This window comes from Physella acuta, unplaced genomic scaffold, assembly GCF_028476545.2.
Source record: "Physella acuta isolate Inbredline_101_S28 unplaced genomic scaffold, ASM2847654v3 ptg000518l, whole genome shotgun sequence".
Taxonomy (NCBI): Eukaryota; Metazoa; Mollusca; class Gastropoda; family Physidae; genus Physella; species Physella acuta.
In genome coordinates this window covers 70352-95000 of record NW_026732037.1, presented here as the reverse complement: position 1 = coordinate 95000, position 24649 = coordinate 70352, and the positions used below count along the sequence as shown (strand labels likewise).

At 34.4% G+C, this 24649-nt stretch overlaps 1 protein-coding gene and 1 non-coding gene across 2 annotated transcripts in view; one reads left to right on the top strand and one right to left on the bottom strand.

Annotated features, from left to right (window-relative positions):
- LOC131944995 (uncharacterized) overlaps nt 1–24649 on the top strand; it is a 110340-nt gene that overhangs the window by 67277 nt on the left and 18414 nt on the right. The gene's annotated exons all lie outside the window — the stretch shown is intronic.
- Nucleotides 22777–22848, bottom strand: Trnah-gug (transfer RNA histidin (anticodon GUG)). Its single transcript has one exon. It is a non-coding gene; the product is annotated as a tRNA-His (tRNA).

The following is a 24649-nucleotide window of genomic DNA, read 5'->3' as shown; positions in this document are numbered from 1 at the left end:
AAAGTGATTATCGCCTGTATCGTGGTGATGGTAATGCAGATGGTAGTGGTACGCTTTAAATGGTATTAGATCACGTGATCAAACACGACACTCTCACAGCAGCCCTAACAGTCATGTATAAATGTGTCATCTAGTCCATATGGTTTTTGTGCTAAATTTCTCTTATGCACATTTTTCGTTGTTTTTTCTGGTTGCGCATGTTTCAGTTGGCGCTTTTTTCTGTTTGCGTTTTTTTCCGTTTGCGCTTTTTTCTGTGTGCGCTTTTTTCAGTTTGCGCTTTTTTCCGTTTGCACTTTTTTCCCTTTGCGCTTTTTTTCTGTGTGCGCTTTTTTCTGTTTTTGCCTTTTTCCGTTTGCGCTTTTTTCTGTTTTTGCCTTTTTCCGTTTGCGCTTTTTTCTGTTTGCGCTTTTTTCCATTTTCGCTTTTTTTCCGTTTGCGCTTTTTTCCGAGTGCGCTTTTTTTTCTGTTTGCGCTTTTTTTCGTTTGCGCTTTTTACTGTTTGCGCTTTATTCTGTGTGCGCTTTTTTTCTGTTTGCGTTTTTTTCTGTTTGCGCTTCTTTCTCTTTGCGCTTTTTCCGTTGCGCTTTTCGTTTTTCGCTTTTTTCCTTTGCGCTTCTTTCCGTTGCGGTTCTTTCCGGCCACCTAATAATACAGCTGGACGTAGAATTGCTTTCTCTATAGCTAGAACGTTTACGTCAGGGTGTGAACTCAACCCCTTTTTATATTTGTGAATTTTTTGTACTTTAAATGACATTTGGTTGCTAAATGTAAAAGATCTTATGAGCAACCAAATCTTTTATCAGAGATAGCAAATTAGCTCTATTATCTTATTTTAGTGCATATAAAAGCTTGCTATTAGAAAGTCATTTTTAAATATTTGTTTCATTTATGTTAAGTACATTTATTGCCACTAATAATATTCCAATTTGATTATAATAAAATATACCACACGCAAAAAAAAGAAAACAAAACTATAGTGTAAATGTCACGACATGCTAAGTGCAAATACATTATGTGGGGCTCTGGACATAAGACATGAATCATTTAAGTAGAGGACAAGATTAGTCGGTATGAAGTAAGATAAACCACTAACTTAACGGACAAGGCATGTGTGCGTGAATGTGTGTGTATGAGTGTGCGTGTGTGTATGCAAATCAAGTAGGCTTGACACTCCCAGAGGGTAATACTACCTTGATCATATTGGTGTCATCTGTCTTTAGAGCTGTGGAGAACGATGTTAATGATGTGTATGTGTTTTATTTTTAACAGTACTGCAATAATGGTCTGCATTTAATCTGGGGTCGGAGATGGACAAACAAAGAAATCTTTAACTTTATGGTCCACATGACTCGAGAGAATAGAGTGTTGAAGAGTTTTGAATCAACATCGACAACCAATGGAGGTGTAGGATGGTGAGTTACTTAATATGGCTCGAGAAATGACATGTTGAATAAATTAAAACCCTCAAATGCCACCCTCTACCCCCCCCCCTTCCCGTCCCACTAGTGTATGAAAAATTTATACATTTTGAGATCGCCAGTTTTCCATAATTGCCTGCAACCAATCAATGAAAGCAATAAAACGGTGTAGAAGATTTCATTGGTTAATTTTCGTACAAGATGGCCGAACACGCGTAGATTACAATTAGTCATCATTTTGGGCTAATTTTAACAGCGGATCTTGTCATAGTCTTTAACCTTATAAGGTAAGAAAATTGCGTTTTGCGTCTTAAGATTGTTGGAAATAAAAACAATACTATAATAGATTTGACATTGAATATTTTAAATGAAATAAATTTCGAACTGATTTAAAATGATATTCAACTATGTACAACTATTACTTTTCTTTGAAGATGAAAACTATTCCTAATTTTAAAATTAACTTTGGTGTTAGTGTTTATATTTCCAAATAAGTTTGCGTTTATGTTTGAGTTTGCGTTTATGTTTGAGTTTACGTTTATATTTATTATTGTGTTTATGTTTGCGTTTATGTTTGCATATACGTTTCCGTAAATGTTTACGTTTATGATTACATTATATCATTTCTTTCAAATCGATACCTCGCTTTTTATGTTAGGTCCATTTATTACCATTAAAATTATTTTTATTTAAATATTGTAAAATATAGCAAGTGATGAGTGCAAAAACATTACGTGAGGTTGTACACATAAGATATGACCCATTCACGTAGAGGATATGATTAGTCTTCTGTAAGTAAGATAAACCCTTATCTTAATTGACCATTCTTGTGTGTGTCATTATATTTGTGTTATGATCACTTCACGAGATCTAATCAGTGTGATTTACACAAGTTTTAACCTTATATGGTTAACGCCCGTCGCCATTTTGCTGTTTCTATTTTTAAAAGGAGTATTTAAGAGATGTCAATAAAAAGACAACAATACTGTGTCTTGAATTTTGTAGCATTATAACACCCCACTGTTCATTTAATGTAAAGGTTGATTCTAGCTGCTTCAGTTTCTTTCGTTAATTCCCCGCCCCCCCCCCCTTATGCACACACCTTATTATTCACACTCATTACCAAAATGCCTGGTATGGTGTGTCACAAATGTGTACGAAGTGCAAACATCATACAAGTTAATAAAAGAAGATCAGATATCTGGCTAGTACAATATTATCATATATCTGGTTAGTACAACAATACATCATCAGATATCTGGCTAGTACGTGTATCAAAGCAGAAAACGACGTTTGATATATTTGTCCCGATCTGTTAGTGTTATGCTGATTGATAAAAGAAGACTAAAACTATTTAAGCTTTCGGAAATATTTCTTTACTTGAAAATTCAATATAGCACGCCCTAAAAAATCTACAGTGTCTATGTCACTAAGTGATGAGTGCAAAAACATTACGTGAGGTTGTGCAAATAAGAAATTACTCATTCACGTAGAGGATATGTTTGTCTGCTGGAAGTAAGATAAACCCTTATCTTAACTGACCAGTCTTGTGTGTGTGCGTGAGTATATTTGTGTTATGATCACTTCACGAGATCTAATGAATGTGATTCACGTACACAAGCTTTATAGAATTACAGATTTTGGCTGAGATAATTTCTCCTGAGATCATTATTCCTGTCACTATATATATATATATATATATATATATATATATATATATATATATATATATATATATATATATATATATATATGTGATTCACCTACACAAGCTTGATAGAATTATAGAGCCTTGTATAAGCAAGCCTCTCAAGTTTTAAACTTTCATGGTTAACGCCCGTTGAGATTTTGCTGTTTCTATTTTTAAAAGGAATATTTAAGATATGTCGATAAAAAGACAACCAAAATGTGTCTTAAAAATGAATTTTGTAGCATTACAACCCGCCCCCCGCCGGTTCATTTTTGTATTATGGTAGATATCAATTAATAATGGCCATTCTAATGGGTAGGAAATTAGACCGGCCAAAGAATAATAGATAAATTCATCAGAATAAGAAGCGGCAAGAGCTGCTGGGCTTTCTTGGGCTAGAATGAAGAGAAATGTCTAAAAAGTATCTGGTGGAGAGGTATGGCTGCAGCCTTTTCTACCCATGGCCACAAAAGTTAATGTCAACTCAAGTAAGTCATTTCAAATGTACAAACAAAGAAACCTTTAACTTCATGGTCCAAATCAGTGGCGTAGCGAGGTTAAGTTTTACCGGTACGGCACTTAATGGTCTCAACCCCCAGAGGCGTGGCGACCCTTCCTGGGGACAAGCTTTCACTTTCAGATTTGCACCATCCCTCACCTAAAACTTTCGCGCCCCTTAAAAATCTATTTAACACTCGAATTAATCACTTAATTACGTGGAATTATCATTTTTCTCTATATATTTTGCTATTTTTTGCCTTGGTGTCACCCCCCTAAATGGTGTCACCCAGTGCGGTCAGCCCCCCCCCCTCGCTACGCCTCTGGTCCAAATGACTCGAGAGACTAGAGTATTGCAGTTTTAATTCAACAGTTGCTACATGGTCCGTGTCGTGCCAAAATTGGTGTTGTAGAAAACTGTCGACAACCAATGGAGATGTAGAATGGTGGGTTACTTAATATGGCTCGAACAATGACATGTTGAATAAATTAAAAGAAAAAAGTAAAACAACCCCCTCCCTTCCCAGCCCACTCATGTTTTGAAAGACTCATAGATTTTGAGATTACAAGTTTTCCATCGCTGCTTGTAACCAAACAAGGACATTAAAATAGACGTAAAAGATTTCATTGGTTAATTTTCGTTTCATTGTGGCGCAACAACCACTCGGGCTATATAACTTGTAATAAGTCGTCAATTTGGTCACTTTGGTCGTCAAAACAGATCTCTTCATAGTCATTAACCTTAATAGGTAAGAAAAAAGTTGTTTAGTCTCAAGATTGCTATAAAAAAACAATATTGAAATCGCCATTACATTGTATACTTTAAATGAAAAAAAGTTCGAACAAATTTAACCTATTTAAATTTATTGCTTTTCTTTTAACTAGGTTAACATTTATTTTGGAAAAATAAATAAATCAAAAAAATTAATACTATGATTATACAGGGACGATACAATTTGCGCGTATATCAATATCAAAATATAGAAAAAATAAACTTCTTAATCGTTTATAGTGGTTTTCGGGTAAAGTTGCCTAACCTAAAGATGCATAGGTAGACATTATGTAAATAGAATTTTACGTAAACTCAATTTTATTTTTAAAATGTATATTTAGCGAACATCTGTATTTTAATTGACGTCTTTTTTTTAATGATTTTGATGCCGATGCTGACGTCATTTTAAGAAAGAACACTTTTGATGGGTGTGTAGACTTCAATTTTTATAATTGTAGCTGTTTCGACCCATCAAATATTTAATACGTTACAAAGAGGCTAACATTTTCATAAAACTAGCTATGATAGTAAAAGATTAAACGAATGCTGCAAAAATAAGAATAGTATGTCAAATGAATTCCATGAAGGAAGTATTTTGTAAAACGATTACTTAGCCGTGACTATACTATGAAAAAGATATTTTACAAAATATTACCTTTAACAGCATGTGCGAGTGAAGAAAACCAAATACTTATTTATAAACCTAATTCTGTCATTTCTAGCATAAAGTTATAAATGAAACAGTTAAGTCTAAAATAGCAAAAATGGCCGAATGGTATAAACTTTCTTGACAATTTATAAAAATGTGTATTTTATCTTAGATATTGGAAATGTAACATATAATGGAACTCTAATACATGTTACATTTTTATTAACTTTCAATAGATTTCACTTTGAGATGAAGTACATCGTGTACCAACTGGTGTGTACTGCCTATTTGCTGATGTCTCTTCTGCCACATACATCAGCAGACTTTAATGCAGAGCGAGGGAAAGTATCTCACGATTGTAGGCATGCGATAGACGAATGTGTCGAGAAGGCTGACATTTCAGCACCTTCAAGTGACGCTGGTTGGTGCACTCTATATGGGATGACAATCAAGGGCAAGAGCGCCTACCAGTGTCTCTCGCACGGCTGCCGGGAGACTGAGGTTCAGAAACTCAAAACAGCAGCCTGCAGTGGAAATTCAGTCTACACTGGTGTAGCCACTATCATAATCATTTCACTTGCTGCAATGTTTTCTATTTTCTAGCTTTCATAAACACCCTGAAGAATTTTAAGCTCGTAAATTGCGTAACCCCTTTACGATAATATTTAAACCATTAGGATTTATTAACAAAAATAATTAAATCGTTAAATTAAGTTGTGGACACCCGCGTTTTTGATTCGGTGAAGGAATGGGGGGACATTTGTCCCCGGGTTTCGACCTTAGGGGGCGCCAAAATAAATTGAAAGTTTGTGGGGGGTGCAAATCAAAATCTCGAGGGGGGGGGGTGCAAATCGAAATATCGAGTGGGTGGGGGTTGCAAATCGAAAAGTTTGTCCCCGGGAGCCGAGAAGCATCGCTACGCCTCTGGGGGGTGGGGTGGGGGGTGCGGTCAGGTAAAGGATAACTCGAATTAATACTGTTATTGCATTGTTATAATCTACTATTAAAAGAAAATCTATATTTTAATTATTCTCGGGTTTTATATTATGGGGTGTAGATTTAGCTTTAAAACATGACCATATATTTCGTCGGATGGATGTGTAGTTTACTAGCAGGGTCGTATATTTCACAGGCTGAAGGACGTGCTAGTTTGCGATAATTTAAAACAAAAATTTGTGTAATCTTAACGTAATCAAGTTTAACATCAAACACAAACGAGCTCTTGTTTTTTTTAAATCTACATTTTAAAAATATTCCGCTTCAATTGGTATGTTTGCTTAATTATTTTTAAAATATACTATATTTGCGTTTCTATTCACCATTTTTAAAGATTTATGATACTTGCTTTATGCTTATGTGTAGGTTTCATTATCTATATATTTTCAGGGTGTATAACTGTTTCAATTAAAATCAAACGCTTTTTGGTAATTGAATTTTGTTGTGCTTATTTTCATTGACTTGGTGTTATCCTTTTGCCTGCGACTTTTTTTTTTATCAATCTCAAATTAAATTGGCTAATTTCTCTTTCACTCACTCACTCACTCACTCTCTCTCTCTCTCTCTCTCTCTCTCTCTCTCTCTCACTATATATATATATATATATATATATATATATATATATATATATATATATATATATATATATATATATATATATATTTGTATGTGTATGTTTTAAATGCTTTACTGCACCATCCGATCGTCATGAAACTTTGTGAAGTTGTTGGGATTTTTTTTAAATCGGAAATGTTGGCAGCGGTTTGGAACCCACATTTTCCAGCGTCTATCTTAGCACCTGGGGTCCGTCCATTTGGAGTTCAGCACAAAGGGTCAACTGTACTACTTGACACAACGTAAAAACTGCAATAGGTGGAGGAAGAGTATTGTGCCTCACTATTTGTGATGGTGATAAGCCTACACTCACATACGACCTGGCGGTATAATATACAAACCCGTGCCTTAAAGACTGAGTTCCACAAAACATAGCGCTGACATTGTTTACATTGAAAGAATCAGTTATAGTCAATAGTCTCACGGCTACCGATTGGTAACGCGTTTATGAAACCCTCATTATATAAGGTGACTTCAGTTCGATGTTTACGACTAAATCGTATCAAAGCGCGATGGGCTTCCAGATTTATTTTAATTTCAGCACTCCATGTTCTTCCTAGACCAGCCATTACATGTAGATCTGTAGGCTGTTAGTAATAATTGTAAACACATGTTGAACGTTTCAATGAGTGTGAGAAACTACGACATGTGCAAATGCTATAGGTTTTATAAATTTCAAATAGGGAAAGTTTTTTTTTTCAAACCGTGTGGCACTGTTTAAGGGGTGACACCAAATAAAAACTTCATATAATTATTAGTCGAAATAATTATGTGGTTGAAGGTATAAAATATTATGGGTGACATAATAGCTAGGCCATTATATACCAACAGTTATGTTGCTGACGTCTAATGATGTCAGTTTTTATTTTGTACTCCACGGTATTTAGGTACTGCTCCAGTATTATAGGGAGACGACAGCATTTTAGATATAACAACGGCACCTGTATAGAGGTGTTGGGTGGGGTTGGGAAAGGCTAATGGTTTAGGAGAGGCGTGTGGTGGAGGAATTTGCTCATCGACGCGATGAACAGTTCAACGATTAAAAATGTTTTTTATAACGAAGATTGTGGATGTGTGTGGGGGTGTAAGCGTGGTGTATGTTATGTGGGATGTGGGGGTGAGCTGTTAAATAAGGGTTTTGTGAAGAGGTGTTCGCACATTTAGTAAAGTTAATGTTAATGCGCACTTAACCACGCCTACATTAGCTTACATGTCACTACATTTTTTATTGTCTATTTTGGTGGCTCTTGATATCAATCAGAATTAGGAGTATCCCTCATTGTATTGTTATATTTACATGTAAAAATAAAATAAATAAATAAATAGTTTAAATTTAATTATAATTTACTTGGTATGGCGTGTCCCTCATGTGTACGATGTGCAAACATCATACCACAAATCGCATTCCTGGTTAGTACAACAACATCAAATACATAGTTAGTTCAACAACAGCAGATATCCGGCTAGAACAATATTATAATATATCTGGTTAGTACAACAATACATCATCAGATATCTGGCTAATACGTGTATCAAAGCAGAAAACGACGTTTGATATATTTTGCCAGCTCTGTTAGTGTTATGCTGATTGATAAAAGAAAACTGAAACTAATTAGGCTTCCAGAAATATTTCTTTTCTTGAGTAGAAAAATATTTTATAATCTACAAGAGCTGTAATTTGCAAGATAGGCAAACCTTCAGACTATTTCCATGACTTATTCCCGATCTTTAAAATAGGGATGCCCACAGTGGCGTGAACAGGGGTGGGGGTGGTGCGGAAGGGGCCCAGGCCCCGGGCATCCACTTCAGGGGCATCAAATGGGGTGATTTATTTATTTATTTATTTATTGTAATTGAAAAAAAGCTGCGGAATGTTTTGTCATTGTGTAATCATAATTTTTCATCTGTCTCCACACTGACTGCTGACTGTTTTATTTATTTACTAATCTCACCCAAAACAAATTGTAATACTCAATCGACAATCACCCTCTGTATAGCACAACTTTTATGGAAAACGATGTCTTTAGTATATAAATAGTAATTAATCTTACTTTCATAAATGCGGTCTTTATATTAAAGTTTGTTCTGATATTTATTTAGTATTGTGTAGGGGCATCTTTTAGAATACTTGCCCATTGATTCGACAATACCAATGCTGCCACTTAATATATTTGCTTTAAAACACTATCAGTGGCACGTTAATTACGATACCCCTCCCCTCCTTTCCCCAACCCCTACCCCCGCCCCCACGTGAAAGAAGCCTCTTCTTAGTTACCTCACATCAACCATGGCCTCAGTTGTAACAATAAACAATGGTGAACTTTGACCCGTCGCTTTTTCCCAATTTAATTCAACAAAGAATACCTTACCTCTGTGACCGCAGCCCGGTCCGCTAGGGCAATGTAAAAACTATTTTGTAGGGCATGAAAAATAGCCCCCTCCCCCTAACCACTTCCGGCATGTCTAGAAAATGTCTCTCCTCCTAGAATTTATACCCTTTAGTACATTTGTTAAGTCAGTCATTCCCTTGGATTTATTTGCACGCAGTGTTTTCAAGGGGTTAGCTAAGTAAATTATATATATATATATATATATATATATATATATATATATATATATATATATATATATATATATATATATATATATATATATTAACCTCGAATACAAAAGTTTTCTCATTACGTGTTTCCCCAAAATCGCTTCCCAGGTTAAATGGATCAGACTAAGTTCAAAGACCGGCGAACGGTACTTCCCTTAGCCTGCACATCTCTAGGTGGGGCGGGGATGTCTTCATATTGGGTTACCCTGTCCCAGTTAAGGTGAAAGATGGGAGGGGGGAGGGTAGATAGAGGGCTGGATGACCCATTAGCATAAAAAAAACAGACTCAATTATAACATCATGTAAATACAAAAGCAATTTGTTATCTTAAATATTATTTAAATAAGGCATAATAAACAGCAGTATAGCTAAAAAAAAAATCAAGCTTGCGTGTCTATATACCTTTGAACAGCTAGAAAGTTATTATATATTTCTTACAATTTTAGGTAAACATGAATATATATTTATATATAAATATATATATATATATATATACATATATATATATATATATAAATATATATATATATATATATATATATATATATATATATATATATATATATATATATATATATATATATATATATATATATATATATATATATATATATATATATATATATATATACATGAGTTTGACAAAATTAGTAGACAAAATATCTCACAGCAAAATTTTGATAGTATGTACGATGTTTTTAGTTGATTTGAATTTTTTTTTTATTGACTGTCAATATGGTTTTGTTTACCTTTTTACGCATCATAATTGTGAATATAATGAATTTGTTAAACTTAACAAACCATCAAAAGATCTATTTAACTTAATCTTTGTAATGGCATTTGATTTGAAAAAGTAAAATTTAAAACAAACTTACTCCTTCAGCCTGAAAGGTATAATGAATGATAATGTATAAAACAAAGTAACCGTATCTATACTACATTAATGTTCAAAACACGCGAAAAATTTTTCAAAAATGTTAATGGGTCTTCAATATCGTAACGTGAAATTATTGTTTTTATTACATCATCAAAACTAACATAACGTTTACGTTTCTTTGTTATAATCACTTCTCTCCAATACTATGTAAACATTTATTGTGTGAACTCCTGCTCGACATGTTCTAACTTCACATTTCCAAACCTATTTGTCAACTGCTCCACTTATGGCTTTTATTAACAGAAATTCGCCTGAAACTAATGCGAAAATAACGAAAAATGCCATAGCTGAGTAATCACCACTACGGCTGCTTTGTTTGTGTGCACACTACGACAAACTTAGCTTTACGATGACCGCTGTCGTTTAAATAAGTATTTGTCACCTGATCACTAAGGTTTGACCAACGAATAACTATTGACTTTATATGCTAGTTGTATTGTGTCTTTCCCTTAAGGCATGTCTCTGCCATCAAAGCGGGCTGCCACCTTGATACGGAGGTGTCTTTATTGTTATTTCATTCCCTTTGATCTAGTTTCATCTACCTGACATAGTTGGATTGTCTTATATTTGGCAAGCTCACCTACGCTGTCTATCGGAAAAATGAATTTAATCTTCGCATGCTATATTAGTAATCCTAATTTAAAAATTAAAATGTTTAGTGCAATACCATAGTCCGGTTTATTCACGAAGTTGGACTTGTTGTCTAAATCCTCCACCATATTCTCAATTAAGAACGAAGAAGAAGAAGAAGAAGATACGGCTAACATTTCTTACAATTATCATATAGGCCTATAAACAATATTAAACATAGTATACAAAACCATGCGACAGTTAATAAAAAATAATGTTCAGATTAACTAAAATCACCCAATACAATATTAAAATTTAGGTGTGAGATATTTTGTCTGAGATATTTTGTCTGAGAACACTTGTCCATGACATCATTTGTCCTGATATATTTTGTCCTGGTATCTTTGTCCGTGAGATCAATTGTCCTTGAGATCATTTGTCCTGAGATCATTTGTCCTGACATCATTTGTCCGTGAGATATTTTTTCTGTTATTTTGTCTATATATTATCTTAAAAAAATAAAATTTAAGATCTATTTACTATTTCAATAATAAGTATTGTGCATCTGATATCTGATCTATATGTTTTTATTATAAGTAGACTAGCCGTCCCGGCCAGGCCCTGCTCTGGCTTCTGTGAAAAACCTTTCTGTTAAAGACCATTACCTGTGTGTTTAGTAATCATCATAAACCCGGCATTGCCCACCCAAACCACAACCAACCAAAACAACAAAACGCAAACATAACGCTAACACAATTACAAATACAAACGAAAACAAAAACCTAACAACAAACCCAACCACAACCACAAACACCAATACAAACATAAAGAAAAAACAAACAAAAAAGCAAACGAAAACAAAAACCTAACAACAAACCCAACCACAAACACCAATACCAACAAAAAAAACAACGAAAAAGCAACCGAAAACAAACCAAATCCAAACGCAAAACCAACCAAAAACACAAATACAAACCCAAACAAAAAAACACAAACAAAAACGAAAAAAGAAAGAACAAAAAGGAACCAAATCAAAACGCAACCACTAACGCAAACCCACCTAAACACAAAGAAAACACTAACGCGAACATAAACGCCCGGGGCGGAATCACCTGTTTTAGCTTAATGAACGACTATAGTACCCCAACTTATTCATAGTCTTTTGCACTCACTTAAACGAACGCGCCTGTTTCAATTTGATGAACAATTATAATACTCCAAGCTTATCCGTAAAATACCTACAACATTTGCACTTGATCAATCCCCGCTAATTATGTAATTATTTTTTTTTCCCAACACCAAAACAGAGTAATAAAAAAGTAAATTCTTTTCCACAAAATGCAATGGTTTTATAAAGGGAAGTAATTGTGTTTTCCTAATTTATCAAAGGGAAGTAAGTGTTATAGAACTAAATAAAGACAATTAGAATTTTTGTAAAAGATGATATTTTTTTAAAACTTGTGTTTAATGAACATGCCGACAATTATTACTAAAATTTGAAAAATGAAAATTATTTCCCAACACTTTCAATAGTAATTTTTAAACTCATAAATTTAGACGATTGCGCACGATAATTATCTAACACTTAAATCCACGCAAGACCAACGACAAACATATGCGTTACATACAGAACTGAGCTTTATATATTAGATTCTAGGGTTTAGAGGGAAAAATTAGTATGTTTTAAACGCCAAAGTATTAATTTATTCTTTTTTCCCCCCATTACCAACAAACAGTGGCGTTGCTAGGTCGGGTGTCACACGGGTCGAAACTTCGTGGTGTCATCAACCCCCCCCCCCCCCCCCCCCCCAAGAAAAAAGATATTTGTGTGTGTGTGTCGCTCGCCATACAGAAGCATATAATTTGAATATATGCCACATTCGGTAGGGACAGAGTGGTCTAGCGATAGAGAGCTGGACTGCTAACAAGTAAGTCTCGAGAACGAATCTCTGATCAAATAACGTTAGGTTGTTCATATGCCGAGGTCACAGAAACAAGTGAACTCTACTTCACTTGCCCCATAGACCTTCAGGTTTGAAAGGGAACTTAACTTACTACTCCTTACATTCGCGTACATGTATGTGTACAAGCTTTAATCAATTTAGAATTAAGAGTAACAATATTTGTATGTTAATAATACAGCTGGATGTAGAATTGCTTTCTCTATAGCTAGAACTTTTACGTCATGGTGTAAACTCAACCCCCTTTTTACATTTGTGAATTTGTACTTGAATTTTTCTTCTGTACATTTTGCGTTTTTGCCTAACTATAGTGTCAACGTCTCGACATGCTGAATGCAAATACATTATGTGGGGCTCTGGACACAAGACATGAATCATTCAAGTAGAGGACAAGATTAGTCGGTATGAAGTAAGATAAACCACTAACTTAACGGACAAGGCATGTGTGCGTGAATGTGTGTGTATGAGTGTGCGTGTGTGTATGTAAATCAAGTAGGCTTGTCACTCCCAGAGGGTAATACTACCTTGATCATATTGGTGTCATCTGTCTTTAGAGCTGTGGAGAACGATGTTAATGATGTGTATGTGTTTTATTTTTAACAGTACTGCAATAATGGTCTGCATTTAATCTGGGGTCGGAGATGTACAAACAAAGAAATCTTTAACTTTATGGTCCACATGACTCGAGAGAATAGAGTGTTGAAGAGTTTTGAATCAACATCGACAACCAATGGAGGTGTGGAATTGAGTGTTTCTTTATATGGCTTGAGGAATTACATTTTGAATAAATTAAAAACCCCAATAACCACCATCCCCCACCCCCTACCCTAGCAGTCACGTATGAAAGATTTATAGATTTAGAGATCACTAGTTTTCCATAATTGCCTGCAACCAATCAATAGCAGCAATAAAACGGTGTAGAAGATTTCATTGGTTAATATTCGTACAAGGTGGCTAACACGCGTAGATTACAATTAGTCATCATTTTGGGCTAATTTTAACAGCGGATCTTGTCATAGTCTTTAACCTTATAAGATAAGAAAACTGCGTTTGCGTCTTAAGATTGTCGAAAATAAAAACAATACTATAATAGATATGACATTGATAATTTTAAATGAAATAAATTTCTAACTAATTTAAATTGATATTCAACTATCTACAACTATTACTTTTCTTTGAAGATGAACACTATTCCTAATTTTTAAAATTAACTTTGGTGTTCGTGTTTATATTTCCACTTAAGTTTGCGTTTGTGTTTGAGTTAGCACTTATGTTTGAGTTTACATTTATGTTTATGTTTATTATTGTGTTTATGTTTGCGTTTATGTTTGCATGTACGTTTGCGTAAATGTTTGCGTTTATGATTACATTATATTATTCCTTTCAAATTGATACCTTGCTTTTTTGTTAGGTCCATTTATTACCATTAAAATTATTTTTATTTAAATATTGTAAAATATAGCAAGTGATGAGTATAAAAACATTACGTGAGGTTGTGCACGTAAGAAATGTCTAATTCAAGTAGAGGATATGATTCGTCTTCTGTAAGTAAGATAAACCCTTATCTTAATTGACCAGTCTTGCGTGTGTGTGTGAGTATATTTGTGTTATGATCACTTCACGAGGTCAAATCAATGTGATTCACGGAAACAAGCTTGTTACACAAGTTTCAACCTTATATGGTTAACGCCCGATGCTGTTTCTATTTTTAAAAGGAGTATTTAAGAGATGTCAATAAAAAGACAACAATACTGTGTCTTGAAAATGAATTTTGTAGCATTATACCCCTCCCCCCTGTTCATTTACTGTAAAGGTTTATTCTAGCTGCTTCAGTTTCTTTTATTAACCCCCCCCCCCTTATACACACACCTTTCTCTACATGTTCAAACCCAGTACCAAAATGCCTTGTATGGTGTGTCACAAATGAGTACGAAGTGCAAACATACAACAGCATCGCATTCCTGGTTAGTAAAACAAGATCAGATATCTGGTTAGTACAATATTATCATATATCTGGTTGGTACAACAATACATCATCAGATATCTATCTAGTACGTGTATCAAAGCAGAAAACGACGTTTGATATATTTGTCCCGATCTGTTAGTGTTATGCTGATTGATAAAAGAAGACTGAAACTATTTAAGCTTCCGGAAATATTTCTTTACTTGAAAATTCAACATAACACGCCGTAAAATACAAGAAAAAAAAATCTACAGTGTCCATGTCGCTAAGTGATGAGTGCAAAAACGTTACGTGAGGTTGTGCACGTAGGAAATTACTCATTCACGTAGAGGATATGATTTGTCTGTTGTTAATAACATAAACCCCCTTATCTTAACTGACCAGTCTTGTGTGTGTGTGTATATTGTTATGATCACTTCACGAGATCTAATCAATGTGATTCACGTATACAAGCTTGATAGAATTACAGAGCATTGTGTAAGCAAGCCTCTCAAGTTTTAAACTTTCATGGTTAACGCCCGTTGAGATTTTGCTGTTTCTATTTTTAAAAGGAGTATTTAAGAGATGTCAATAAAAAGACAACAATACTGTGTCTTGAAAATGAATTTTGTAGCATTATAACACCCCACTGTTCATTTAATGTAAAGGTTGATTCTAGCTGCTTCATTTTCTTTTGTTAATTTCCACCCGTTTTTTATATCATGGTAGATATTGATTAATAATGGCCATTCTAATGGGTAGGAAATTAGACCGGCCAAAGAATAATAGATAAATACATCAGAATAAGAAGCGGCAAGAGCTGCTGGGCTTTCTTGGGCTAGAATGAAGAGAGATGTCTTAAAAGTATCTGGTGGAGAGGTATGACTGCAGCTTTTTCTACCCATTGCCACAAAAGATAAAGTCAACTCAAGTAAGTCATTTCAAATGTACAAAAAAAGAAACCTTTAGCTTCATGATCCAAATGACTCGAGAGACTAGAGTGTTGAAGTTTTAATTCAACAGTTGCTACATGGTCCGTGTCGTGCCAATATTGTCGTTGTAGAAAACTGTCGACAACCAATGGAGATGTAGAATGGTGTGTTTCTTAATATGGCTCGAACAATTACATGCTGAATAAATTAAAACAAAAAAATAAAACAACCCCCTCCCTTCCCAGTCCACTCATGTTTTAAAAGACTCATAGATTTTGAGATCACCAGTTTTCCATCGCTGTTTGTAACCAAACAAGGACAACAAACTAGACGTAAAAGATTTCATTGGTTAATTTTCGTTTCATTGTGGCGCAACAACCACTCGGGCTATATAACGTGTTATAAGTCGCCATTTTGATTACTTTGACATCAAAACAGATCTCTTCATAGTCTTTAACCTTAAAAGGTAAGAAATCAGTCGTTTAGTTTTAAGGTTGCTATAAAAAAAACAATATTGAAATCGTCGTGACATTGATTAATTTAAATAAAATAAAGTTCGAACAAATTACTTAGATTACTTAGACGTGTGTATATTATGAAAAAATTATCTTTCAAAATATTACTTTTAAAAGCATGTGCGAGTGAAGAAAACCAAATTAGCCAACATGCTTATTTATAAACCTAATTCTGTCATATCTAACATAAAGTTATAACTCAAATAGTTAAGTCTAAAATAATAAAAATGGCCGAATTGTATAAGCATTCTTTATAAAAAATATGTATTTTATCTTAGATATTGGTAGTGGAACATATAATGAATATCTAATACATGTTACATTTTTTATTGACTTTCAATAGATTTCACTTTAAGATGAAGCATATCATGTACGTATTGGTGTGTGCTGTCTGTGTGCAACAGACATCGGCAAAACTTATAGCTAGAGGCATTGTGACTGAAGCTTGCATGAAAACGTTAGAAACATGGGTAAATGTGTCTGGAAGTTCAGCACCGTCAAATGACGCTGGTTGGTGTACTCTGTTTGAGGCAACAGTCGATGGCGTCAGCGCCTACCAATGTGTTGTAAGGATCGGACTTTGTACAGACGAGGAGTTTGTGGCTCTCAAAAATGGTGCTTGTGATCAGAAGGCTACTGCCCAACAAACATCAAGTGCTCTAAAGACCTCTGTGTACAATTTAGTAAACTCGACAAGCTCAGAATGCCAGGCTCGACTAGTTGATTGTATTTTCAGGTCCAGTTTGGCCACAGTTTTAAAACAACAAGAGCAGTACTGTAAAATGATGAACCTTGAGATCACCAACAAGACCACCACAACATGTCTAACCCCAGATTGCACAAGCACAGACATCTCCAACCTGAATACAACTTCCTGCTCGACAACCCAATCCCAACCATTTTCTGACTCCATCGTGGCAGTCTCTCAGAAATGTCAAGATGGTATGGAGTCATGTACATATGACGTGACTCAGGCGTTAGCTTTAATCAAAGGCGAGCAGTTCTGTGATGTCATGAGTTTATCTGTGAAAACCACGACTCACGCCTGTCTCATCTCGAAAGGCTGCACGGAGACTGAGTTCCAGAAAGTCAAAGCAGCAGCCTGCAGTGGTTCTAATATTGTAGAATTTACTACAAAGGGATGGAATGTTTCTGAATTTACTACACAGAGAACAACGGTGTCTACAGATTGTAATAAATCGCTGGACACATATATAAGTCAGTCTGGAAATTCAGCCTGCACTGGTGTAGCCTCTATCATAATCATAGCACTTGCTGCAATGTTTTCTATTAACTAGCTTTAATTAGTATCCAGAAGAATTTTAAGCTCGTAAATTGCGTAACCCCTTTACAAGAAAATATATAACAAAAATAATTAAATCGTTAAATTAAGTTGTTGACACCCTGTTTTTGATTCGGTGAAGGCAAGTGGGGGGGGGGGGGGGTGGGGGTGGTGGAGGGGGGGTTACGGTCAGGTAACGGATAACTTGAATAGATACAACTTGTATTGTTATAATCTACTGTTAAAAGAAAATCTTTATTTTAATTAAACTTGAGTTTTATATTATGGGGTGAAGATGTAGCTTCAGAAAATGGAATGATAAATTTCGTCGGATGGATGTGTAGTTTAATAGCAGGGTCGTATATTTCACAGTCTAAAGGACAGTAGTATATTAGGTCACTTATGGGTCGTAGGCGCAGGCGCAGGCGGATGGTGAGGGTGGGGGTGAAGGCGCAAAGGTTATATAGTAAAATACTGCGCCAACTGGCGCCTGCGCCACCACCACCACCACCAGGATGTGGAGTATTTTACTATATATCCTTTGCGCCTGCGGCTCCTTCACCCTGCGCCTGCTCCTTCACCCTCCGCCAGTTGGCGTAGTATTTTACTATATGTCTTTGCACCTGCGGCTCCTTCACCCTTACCATCCGCCTGCGCCTGCGCCTACGACCCCAAAGTGACCTAATATACTACTAAGGACGTGCTAGTTTGTAATAATTTAAAACAAAAAGTTTTGTAATCTTAACGTAATCAAGTTTAACATATAAAACATACCAGCTCTTGATTTGTTTTTTAAAATCAAAATTTAAAAAAATATTCCTCTTCAATTGGTATAATGTTTGCTTAATTGTTTTTTTAATATGCTAATAATTTGCCTTACGATCACCATTTTTGAAGATTTATGTAACTTGCTAGATGCTTATGTGTAGGTTTCTTTATCTCTATTTCTGCAGGGTGTAAAGCTGTTTTGAGTAAAAATCGAACGTTCTTTGGGAATTAAATTTAAATGTGCTTATTTTCATTCAATTGGTGTTATCTTTTTGCCGTTGCATTTTTTTGAGCAATCACAAATTAAATTGGCTAATTTCTCTTTCACTCTCTTTTCACACACACACTCTCTCTCTCTGATATATATATATATATATATATATATACAGAGAGAGAGAGAGTATATATATATGTATAATATATATATATATATATATATATATATATATATATATATATATATATATATATATATATATATATATATATATATATATATATATATATATATACTAGCTGCATACCCGTGCTCCGCCACGTTGTTTTTTTTAATGTACCAATTTGGGAATTTAACAAAACTAAGCACAGAAAACAAAACAAACACAACACAAACATAACACCGTCGCTATGCAACACAAATACAACACAAACACAACACAAACAAAACTCATACACAACACAAACACAGCAAAACACAAATATGACACAAACACGACACAAACGCAAAAGAGCATAAATACGATACAACACAACACAAAACAAACACAACACAAACACAACACCAACGCAAAGCAACACAAACGCAACACAAACGCAACATTAACAGAACACAAACAAAACACAAACAAAACACAACACAAACACAACACAAACACAACACAAACACAACACAAACACAACACAAAACACAACACAACACAACACAAACACAACACAAACACAACACAAACACAACACTAAAACAACACAAACACAACACAAACACAACACAAACACAACACAAACACAACACAAACACAACACAAACACAACACAAACACAACACAAACACAACACAAACACAACACAAACACAACACAAACACAACACAAACACAACACAAACACAACACAAACACAAACACAAACACAACACAAACACAACACAAACACAACACAAACACAACACAAACACAACACAAACACAAACACAACACAAACACAACACAATCAATACAAACACAACACAAACAACACAAACAACAAGGACAATGCAGATACAATCGCAAAAAAAGCGCTTTCCTAGGCGTCTGTGCCGAGAGAGAGCCTTTCCAGCATTCTCTAAATGTCTAATTTCATCATCCGTTTTAATAATAATAAAACACTAAAACAAAAAATAGTGATTTTGAGAGATTATAGACTAATTAGAAAATAATATAAATAATCTTAACGTTTTTCTGTTTTAATTATGAACATTAATTTAAAAGAATTAATAATCAATAAAAGAAACTAAAATTATTGAGAGTGAGTTGATTTTCTTTTGAATTGCCTTTCCTGGCAAATATATAACATATTTTAATATCTTTTAAATCCTACTGTTATTAAAATGTATTCACTTTTTCAAGAAACCTAAACGAAAACAGTATTTGACATTGATTTGGTGAAAATATTTTAGCAATGTGCGTTTATTTAATATTGACTTCACGTTATGCAAAAGTGTAAAAATAGTGCCACCTATAGAGCATTTTTAGTCGTTAAATGAACAAACCCTTCCCTAATGATCATTATAAGACAATGTGGTGCAGTTTAAGGGGGTAGGCTCCGGAAAAAAAAAACAGGAAAAAAAAACAGGGAAAAAAACTTTTTGATTACCATAAGCCTTTTTATTTTTTTGTGTATGTGTACGTTTGGGTACTTACGGAGAAATATTTGCATGTACTATGGACTCTTTTGAAAATATGGTTGCCATGGCAACGGCGGCCATTCTTGGAAAAAACTACCTTTTGTGGAGTTCTAAAATTTCATAAAGTAACATATAAAACGCCATTACAATCATTGACCATTCTTGTACTAACACAAATACAGACAGCTGGCTAGTTGTTGTAACAGAAAAGTCGCTAGAAATATTTTAAAATTTTTCAAAGTTTTTTTATGGTGAAAAACCATTAAATTTAGCAATAATTTCAATGAAATTACACCATACCAAATTTTGAAAATTCAAAAAAAAATATTTCTAGAGTGTTTTCTGTTATAAAAACTAGCTAGCTGACTAAATTAATGTTAGTAGAAGAAGAATCAATTATATATATTTATTCATTTAATTACGGCAACAATAGTAGGCACGGAGGCCTTTTTCACATTGGCCGTTTTAAATAAACAAATAAAACAACAAAAAAAAAAAGCAATTGCATAGTAACCACATAGCAGTAGCATAGCACTAAAATGTGGAATAAAGAAATAATATTACATAGTTATAATACAAAATGAGATAAAATAAGAATATAATAGATGAATGAGAAATGTTGGAATGAGTCAGTTAGAGAGGTCATTAAATAATTGTTGTTTAAGTTTAGTTTTAAATATATTTTCAGATCTAGATAGTTTTATTTTATTCGGAAGATTGTTCCACAAATTAGAACCAGTGTAGGCAAAGCTATGTTTTTGGAAAAAAATGTTGTATATGGGATCGGTAAATTAAGACGACGATTTCATTTTATGTTAAAAGAAAATAGGTCTGGAATATTTTATATAAAAAAATTGCTTTAGTATGTAGTATCTTTGTATTTAATGGAAGTATATTGGTTGTAATAAAAGTTGTAATCCAACCTAGATCTATATTGAATAAAAGCTGCATATAAAACCAGCCTTCTCCTGTAGTCCAGAAAGTTCCTTATCGTTGCTAGTTTAAAAGTTGTCTTTAATAGGGACAGTTTTAGAAGATGAATATGATCGGACCAAGTGAGATTGTGATCTATAATCAATCCTAGGCATTTGTAACTATCAACCTGTTCATTGATTGTATTGTCTATAGTAATGCGTAATGAGATGAATGGAAGACGAAAATGTTTCTAATGAGTCGTAATAATCATTGACTTAGTTTTATCGGGGTGAAGTTTCATTGTGTTAAATTTTGTCCAAGTAGCAAGCTGATTGGCACATGTTTGAAGTTTGTAACTAAGTGAGTCAGCACTGTCTGCAAAGACATGAAACGAAGTATCATCAGCGAACATCTCGCACTGACCTGCGTCGATGTGCAATGCAAGATCATTAATGTATAATGAAAAACGTAAAGGGCCTAAGATTGACCCTGGGGAACACCTGCCCTATATTTCTGTGAAGAGATGGTATTAAGGTGAAACACGCATTGAGATCTGTTAGATAAATACGAGTGAAGTAACCTTACTGTAAATTCGTGGAATTTGTAAGGAAATAGGATTTTAAGAAGTATGGTGTGATCAATAGAATCAAAGACTTTTCTGAAATCGACGAACAGCGTGCCACAAAGTAGGTTTTTTAAAATATTTTAAAGCCAGTTTTCATTCATTTTGATCAAAGCAGTGTGACAAGAATGAAAGTTTCTAAACCAACACTGATTACTATGAAAAAGCTTATGCTTTTCTAGGTAGTTTGACATGCATTTGTTTATATGTATTTCTAGTGGCTTGGAGAGGGAAGAAAGTATAGAAATTGGCCTGTAGTTATTAGTATCATGGATGTTACCATTTTGTGTAGTGGTATAACCTTAGCGTGCTTAAAATGTTTCGGGTAATGTTGCTATAACAGAGGTTATAGATATAGGTTAAAACTTCAGAGATTATTGGAGCTGAAATCTTCAATACTTTATTAGAGATGTCATCAAAAGAGGTTGTTGTAGACGGTTTAAGAGATCTTAGGCTAACATAAACTTCATGAACAGCGAGAAGCGGAATTATTAGCTCTGTCTTACCACGGTGAGCAGAATTACAAAAATGTTTAAGCTCCTCACTGATTGTGTAATCAGCATTTGTGTTGAGCGCTACAGATGATATAAAATGATTGTTAAAGTCATCAGCAGATATCTGGCAATGTCCAGCTGTATCGCATGTGCGTTTTTTTCTAATTATTTGATTTATGACAGTCCAGATAGATTTGGAATTAGGTTTGCCTGATAATAACTTATTAATAAAATACTTAAAAAAAACTTTTAAAAAAAACCACGTTTTTCTTGTGGACTAAAAAGTAGAAAATAATTTTTTCTTTTGTGCTTCCTCGTGCTGTGCAGGTTCTTGTGATGACTGACAAAAAACGTGGGTACGTTCACCATCAAATTTCCCGACCCATCTGCCCGACCCACGTTTTTTGTCAGTCATCACAAGAACCTGCACAGCACGAGGAAGCACAAAAGAAAAATTTATTTTCTACTTTTTAGTCCACAAGAAAAACGTGGTTTTTTAAAAAGTTTTTTTTAAGTATTTTATTTTCTCCTTTTTAGTCCGTTGCTACACATGAAAAACGTGGTTTTTAAAAAGTTTTTTATATAGTTTATTTTCTACTTTATCTAATGACTTGATTAAGTATGACTTGACTAAGTGTTTATAAATACACGGACTAAAAATCTTGAGCGACCGATACGCTTTAAAAAGAGAAAGGGCGTAATTTAATTAAGCCTGCATGCCGTGACCAGGATTCGAACCTGGGTTGTCGCGGCCACAACGCGAAGTACTAACCACTATACGATCACGGCCAGCGCGCTCACATCGGTTGGGGCCGAAGTAACTGTGTCAATAGGCCTTCAGTCTTGTCGGTATGTTTAGAAATCATGTCCTCGATTTTATGGTCCTTGGGGCGTAATTTAATTAAGCTAATTTAGGTCTCTAATTGCTAATTTTTATGATTGCATCTGAAATTGTTAGGCGAAAATAGCCTGCATTCCAAATTTCAGATCTCTAGAGCAATCAGAAATGGGCTAATTTTAACAACAAACCCACAAACGCGAAGCTGAGTTAAGAAAAACGTGTTAAAATACACTTTCTTCGACCTACGCACGAGCAGTTTGACATATTTCGTTGCTTACAAAAGTCCTCAGTAGTTCCATTTCGTCTAAGCCAGTCTCTTTTATTAATAGCAGATTCTATATTGTTGTTAAACCAAGAAGGTTTGTTTGTAGTCTTAACCCTTTAAGTGATTTTAGGTATATTTTTATCATATACAATATAGAAAATACGAAGCCATTCAGAAACGGCTAGATCGGGACAATTGTAATTGTATACGTTGCAGAAGGGGACTGCCAATAAATCCGCAAGAAAAATATTTTCATTACATTTTCCAAAAGAGCGATAATTTATAGTGATGTGATGCCGCGAAGGTACACCTAATATTTTCGGCGAAAATGTTAGAACAAACAGGGAAGTGGTCACTAACACCACAAGAGGGGACACAGACCTCTAATATGTTGCAGTCAGGTGATGCGTAGATGTGATAAATTATTGTACTTGATTTATCATTGACCCTGGTAGCCGCGTGTACAAATTGTTTTAGATTCAGAGAATCAACAATATCTTGCCAATATCCTTGAGGTTTTAGTAAATTTATATCAAAATATCCCAATATGATATATTCATTGCTAGTAGATAAAACGGAATCTATCATGGAGCAAAAACGATCAAACCATTTTATGTTTTCGCACGGGATTCTATAAAGGAAGCAAATTAAAATTGCCGGATGGTATTTGCTATTTTCCAGTTCAACCCATCCACTACATTCTATATTGTCCGTTGACAGATCATTCCTGTACTTGAAACGAATGGAGGATTGGACATAGATAATCTGGCGAGCTGTGGTTCACGCTAAATGTTTACAGTCGTAGAGCTGGGTTTAGTGACGGCTATTAGGGGCAGATAATTACGTTTGAAACGATTTTAAACTTAGGGGAGGTAGCTAATAGAAGGCTGCTTTCACTGGCGGGGGGGGGGGGGTGTAGGGGAAAGGAGGGGTGTTAACGACTTACTGATAGTGTTTTAAAGCAAATATTTTCAGTGATAGCAGTGGTACTGTCGAATTCACAAATTATGAATTACTGAATAGTAGAAAATAAAACAACTAAATAGCGGCTAGCGGCGTATGAAACGCCGTGGGTCGGCTCGTTAGGTTATAATCAGCGACGGATATCGCATCATCATTTATAAAAAAAATGGTAATCGAGTTTCAGAGAAACCAAAGATATGGAAAGGATTGTTGGAATTGTTTAAAATTTTTAGAACTTCATGGTGTTTATTAAATAAGTGGAAAATATTTAAAAGGCCTAATTTTAGCCCACTTTGTGAGGGCTAGGATGATAAAAATAGACAATGCCTACAGATAATAAAATATCAATGAATAAGAGATATTAAAAACAAAAATCAATATATTAAACAAATTTAAACAGATTCAATATAACTGACTTACAATTTCACACTTTGTCACTCAATAAAATAAACACTCTCTGCTCTTCACACTGCCTTACTGTCTTTCTCTCTCTCTCTTTGAAAATTATATATGTATATATA